The sequence below is a fragment of the Lynx rufus genome, unplaced genomic scaffold, assembly GCF_022079265.1.
Source record: "Lynx rufus isolate CCGP_SWC_20201006 ecotype Redwood Valley unplaced genomic scaffold, mLynRuf1.p SCAF_19, whole genome shotgun sequence".
Classification (NCBI taxonomy): Eukaryota; Metazoa; Chordata; class Mammalia; order Carnivora; family Felidae; genus Lynx; species Lynx rufus.
The window spans coordinates 31,167,968-31,173,949 of record NW_025814833.1 but is presented as its reverse complement, the minus strand read 5'-3'; the positions used below and the strand labels follow the sequence as shown (position 1 = coordinate 31,173,949).

The 5,982-nt window shown below is 40.5% G+C and overlaps 1 pseudogene; it reads right to left on the bottom strand.

Annotated features, from left to right (window-relative positions):
* Nucleotides 1-4,585: 4,585 nt before the first annotated feature.
* On the bottom strand, nt 4,586-5,026 carry LOC124513774 (ubiquitin-conjugating enzyme E2 variant 1-like; annotated as a pseudogene).
* Nucleotides 5,027-5,982: the final 956 nt, after the last annotated feature.

Sequence of the window (5,982 nt, the reverse complement as noted above, 5' to 3'; positions counted from 1 at the left end):
CATAGCAGGAGAACCAAAATTTGAACTCACGTTATTGGAGACTTCGGTCTGTACTTTTTCTCCTCCAACAGGTTGCTCTTGCAATGATCTTCAGAGCCTTGGTGTTGTACTACTCAATGAACACTGCTTGACTTTGGCCGTCAGCCGTGTGTGCTCAAGCTTAGTATTTACTGTTTATGTCACGGCCTTCAGGCTAAGGAGTTTCAGAGTCCTACCACTCCCTGTCCAATCCCCATCAGTTCATAGGCTAGATATCCTCATGATCAAACTTTGGCTATAATCCTGTTCTCAGGGATCCCTCTACACGGTGCATTTTTGGAGTGTGTGGATGTGGGTACGGTGATAGAGTGCTGGTGGAGGCTAGTTAAACAGACATCCATGTAAGCCATTTCTGGGGCTTTCAAGTTTGACAAACCCCCGTCTTCTCGTACATGTTTTTCAGTGGATTTTAAATGGCTATTTTAAAAAGAACATCTTGAACTTCACAGTGAAATCTGAGAAATCAAAGCAACTAAATGCCACAATGGAAACAGATGTGCTAGACATCGGGTGGGGCTTGTACCATGACTCGAACAAAATGTTCTCATTAGGTGCTTTCAACCGTTGTCGAGTTAGAATGACTTATGTTACATGAAATTACTTAACATTCACAGAAAAGTAGAGAGAGTACTAGAAGAAACACACCTATATACTCACATCCCAAATTAATAAATGTTGACATTTTTTGCTCTAGGGTTTTTTTCATTTTTTAATAAAAAAAAATTATGTCACAGGAACTTCCAGGTTTTGTTTTTTAAGTAGGTTCCATGCCCAGCGTGGAGCCCAACGTGAGATCAAGACCTGAACCAAGGCAGAGAGTTGGACCCTTAACTGACTGAGCCACCCAGGCACCCCGAGGAATTTCCAGTTTTAAGATGGTGTAATAAAGCAGTGATTTTTGAATTTGGGTGAATATACCCCTGGGAATACATAGGCACTCTGTACCATTTCCATATCCTCTCCATATGTATTCTCTCCTGAAATTGATCTGCCTGAGAAGAGATGTCAGGAGGACTTAATAGAACTTGCCTACTGATAGATCATTAAATATAATTTTTGATGCAATATAACTAAGTGATTTGGGCATATAATTCAGAAAGACTTTAGGGAATTGACTGACTTTGCTATACCAAACTCCTTCTAGTTGTTTATGGAGCAAAGCTTCTTAGCCCTTATATATACAAAAATGCAACAGAAGGATAGAACTGATGCTGTCATGTGTCTCATTCTGCCAGAAAGTAGTATTAATTCAGGGCGCCTGGGTGGCTCAGTGGGTTAAGCGACTGACTTCGGCTCAGGTCATGATCTTACAGTTTGTGAGTTCCAGCCCCGTGTCAGGCTCTGTGCTGACAGCTCAGGGCCTGGAGCCTGTTTCAGATTCTGTGTTTCCCTCTCTGCCCCTCCCCTACTCATGCTCTGTCTCTCTCTCTCTCTCTCTCTCAAAAATAAATAAACATTAAAAGAAAATTTTTAAAGTAGTATTAATTCAGAGATGTGTAAATTAATCAAGAGCCTATCCTGATCCAATGCATCAAGAGATGAATTTGCAATAAAGTTTTATTTTAGGTTTAATAATTTTTATCAAAACATTTAATATTAATATTGTCTTAAACAAAATATAATGCTGGTAATTATAATTATAAATCAATCCAGAAGAAAAAAAATAACACATAGAGACTTGTGTTTATAGAACATTTTAAAAAAATTAATTTCAATGTATGTTTTGTTTCCTGTGACTTATTTATAGATACTCAGGCACCAACATATATTATGATAAAAATCTGGGCAACAGAATGGATATATGACGTCAAGGAAGAACAGGAACTATGTATATTTAAAGTAGAAAATGGTGAGTAGTAAATAATGGTTTCATAGTTTTATTAACAATATGTGGGAAATTGTATTCCTCGTACCTACTTACACATAAGACAAAGAAAAAGTCATTTTTGAAATGTGCAAAGAGGTGCGTTGTTCTTAGAAATTCTTTTGGGGAATGAGAATAAAAACACTTGGAAAACCACTGCGATAAAGACTTCACCTCGCCTCATAAATAATCTCAAATCAACCAGGTGGAAAAGAAAACATGAAATCTGCTTATTTTGAACTTAGATTTGTTTGACTACTAATTCAGTTTCTCTAGTGCTTTCGTCTGTATATTCTGGATCAATTTAAGCCGATTCTTACAAACACGACCAATCTGTCTGATTTTCAAATTTATCGGCATCCATTGTTCATGGTGTCCCTTTATTATCTTTACATTTCTACAGTATCTTATTAACGCCCTCTTTTTCATTTCTGTTATTTATTTGTCTTTTCAGATAACCAACTCAGGATGTTGATCATTTCTATTGTTTTTAGTAATATTTCATTTTCAATTTTATTTTTATCACCCTTCTTTTTTTGCTTTGTGTTTCTTGTTATTTTTTCTTACCTCTTGATTCGACCTTTTATCTCATTAATTTCAGTTTTTTCCATTCCCTAACTATGTACTTAAAACTATAAAATTTTCCTTCAGATTATCTCAGCCCATCCAAGAATCGCCTTTTAGGGAGAGCTTTATAGTACAGAGATCACACTTATTTTTAAAGATGAGGAGCTTCACTGAAACTGAGAAAGGGGAACTGGATTGCCATCACAAGCAGCACATGGTTCTGCACATGGAGAATTAGGCAGCTTTGTGACCCGGGACAATGTGTTTATGATCACCTATTCCAGTAGCAGTAAGAACAGATAAGAATTCTTGATCTTTTCTGTGTCAATGTAACTGCACTAATGTGAGTTCGCTCCTTAGTGAGTTACAGGTAGAGACCACACCATGTGGAGATGTCACACAAAGGAAAACTACTTTTGCTGCAAACGAGGAGGAGTTCGGGGGTGGGAATAGCTCACAAAGCATGACTCCCCCGTGCAAGGGTGAGTGAGTCCCTTTTATTTCAGGTTAGGATGAATTCTCAGAAAGCGGAGTCATCATCTGTAGGGGTGGGTATCATGGTTGTATGTTATGTTAATGAGGTTTGTGTTTCTCCTCGGGCGGATATTTCAACATAATGATGAGGTAGAGGCAACTCTGGTCCATCTGCGCAGGTGTGAGTAGGTGGTTAGAGCTCAAACGAATCCAGGGCCCACGGAGTGCTTTGTGTTGTTTGCCTCTAAAACAAGGTTAGCTTTCCAGTGAAGAAGGGGTTCAGTGGGGGGGGGGGGGGTCTTGCTGGTGACAGTTTTAACCTCATTAACCCTACACAGGAGGCCCAGTTTCAGTCCTGCAAAAACAACCCAAGACGGTGCATTAAGTCAGTCTTTACTTTTGAAACAGCACTGGGAGTTTCCCCCTTGATTTATTGTCTCTGATTTGGTTAGGCTGTTTCCTGGCCTGGTAGAGACAATTAGGTTTTGTATTCCCTTTGTTCCCTTAAAATCCTTAACTACTAAGGTTTTTGCATTTCTTTGTTCTAACACCTCCTAGGGAAGTTCTGCAAAGAGTGTGCTAGGGCGAATAGAGCCAGTGAGGCACAGATCACAGAAAATAGGGGTGGGGGTGAGGTGGGGTGGGGAGGGGAGCTAAGATGGCTTCTCTTTGTTTTCTAGAAGCTGTGTCTGTCTCCTCTTTCTTTCTCTGGGGACCCCTCACTCTTTCTGCTTACTCTAAGACCTTAATATGCAATGGCTCATTTAATTCTCACAATAATTCCATGATGTAGGCCTCTTGTGCCTTCAGTGGTCCCCAGTTTAGAGATGGGGAAACTGAAGCTTTGGATGTTTAAACGATCCGCCCCTGATCAGGTAGCTGATAAGTACTATTCCATGATTCAAACCCTGGAAATGTGATTCTTGATCTGAATTTTTACTGATAGGGAAAGATCTGTTATAAGATGGCCGACAGGACTGATAGGGAAATTCCAGTCCCCGACCGAAGACTCCCCTTCCAGGTTCTTCTTCCTACCCGGCTTGCCTCCTGCCAAATTACTACTAATGCAGAATGCGGAAGCGGCAGACAGAAGTTGTTCCCTCTGCTTATGCTGGGGGCTCAGACCTCTGGAGAGTGATCTCCTCTGCGCCCGCCAGTGTGAAATCAACCTCCTGCCTTCCAAGATCTCTGAGTGTCACTTGGTTCTTCCACCGGGTGATCCAGACCAGGTTCCATAACATTCCCACTGTGTTACGCTGCTTACGAAATGGAGATGCTCATGCTTATTCCATATGGTTATTGGAAGATTACATTAATCCAGGTAATGCTATGATTTAGCAATTAGCACAGGTATATGAAATTCAATACTCAGTAGGTCAGTGTTGGTATATTTTGCTAGTCACGTAGCTGTCATTAGATCCATTAGGGTCTTTTTTTTTTTAATAGCATAACTTACATTTTACATGGACAAAAAATCAGTATTGTTTACAGTATCTAACGATAAATTGCCTTTGAATGGGAGCTTCCTTTCTAGTACTTTGAGGTCTACAAGACATATCTAGAAAATTTACTATTGTGGAAAATGAAGACCGCTTAAATCGAATTGGGGGGAGGGGGAGGGGCTGTAGTTTTTCTTTTTCATTAATTGCTGTAACACTGTCCTGGGGGTGGGGGGGCAGCTGAGGGAGTTTCATGGTTTCTTTTGACATCATTAGGCACCAGAGCTCTTGCAGGATGACTTTGATGCTATGTGAATTCTGCCATTTTGCTAGCACTGATACGACTCTTAGGTCCACCACTCCATTAGAACTATTAACTCCATATTAATTTTTGTTACAAATCTTACAAAGCGGGGGGGGGGGGGAGGTTGCTGCTGGGTATTTCGGTCCACATTCTATTTTAAGGCTGTATATTTGGTTTTCATAGATTATCCTTGGAGGCCCAATTATCATCCCTGTCCATCTTGTAAGTGTCAGGTCTTCATCACCTTCTAGACCCTACTCCTTTCTGGCCTTCTTCCCGTTCTTCCGACAGTCGAAAATTGCGAGGGACCTTTACTCCCGAGCCCATGGTGGCTGCCATCTCGCGTAGCTGTTGCTCTCCATTAGGGTCTTTTAATCCAACGTTCATTTCATCTGTATCCTGAAACTACTCTATTCCAAACCACCAGTTTATTCACCAAAATAGAGAATATTTGTTGAATACCAGGCACTATTCTAAGCACTTTACATGTAGTGACTTCATTAATCTTCATATCATCCCTCTGAGGAAGGTACTGGCATTGTCCCGATTTTACAAGGGAGGAAATACAGGCCAAGAGAGAGACGAAGTAACTTCCCCAAGATCCCTGGCCAGTAAGCCAGGATTTGGAATCGAAGCACCCTGTTCTCTGAAGTGCCATACGCTGTATGTTGTAGATGCGTCACAGTTAAGTCAGTTCCCAGTGTTTTTACTCAATTCCATAATCATATGCTAGAATTCATATTATGGGCCAGAGTTCTTCTTCAAATCCAGTGACTGACCAGTGGGTGCTGACCTGCTAAAATATATATATCAGGGGCGCCTGGGTGGCGCAGTCGGTTAAGCGTCCGACTTCAGCCAGGTCACGATCTCGCGGTCCGGGAGTTCGAGCCCCGCGTCGGGCTCTGGGCTGATGGCTCAGAGCCTGGAGCCTGTTTCCGATTCTGTGTCTCCCTCTCTCTCTGCCCCTCCCCCGTTCATGCTCTGTCTCTCTCTGTCCCAAAAATAAATAAACGTTGAAAAAAAAAATTTAAAAAAATAAAAAAAATAAAAAAATAAAATATATATATCAGGCAGAAGACTTCGTTGACAATTCAGGATCTGATTTCTGCTGAGGAACATTTTAACATAATCATTCAAGATGTAAAATAGTGATTTTTTTCCAATACAGACAGTACAAGTAAAACAGAAATTATTTGCCTCAGCAGTATCTGAATTAAATATACACGTGATGTGAATACTTACATGATATTTTTGAATGCAAATAGAAATGTGATCATTTAAACTATTGTTTGATG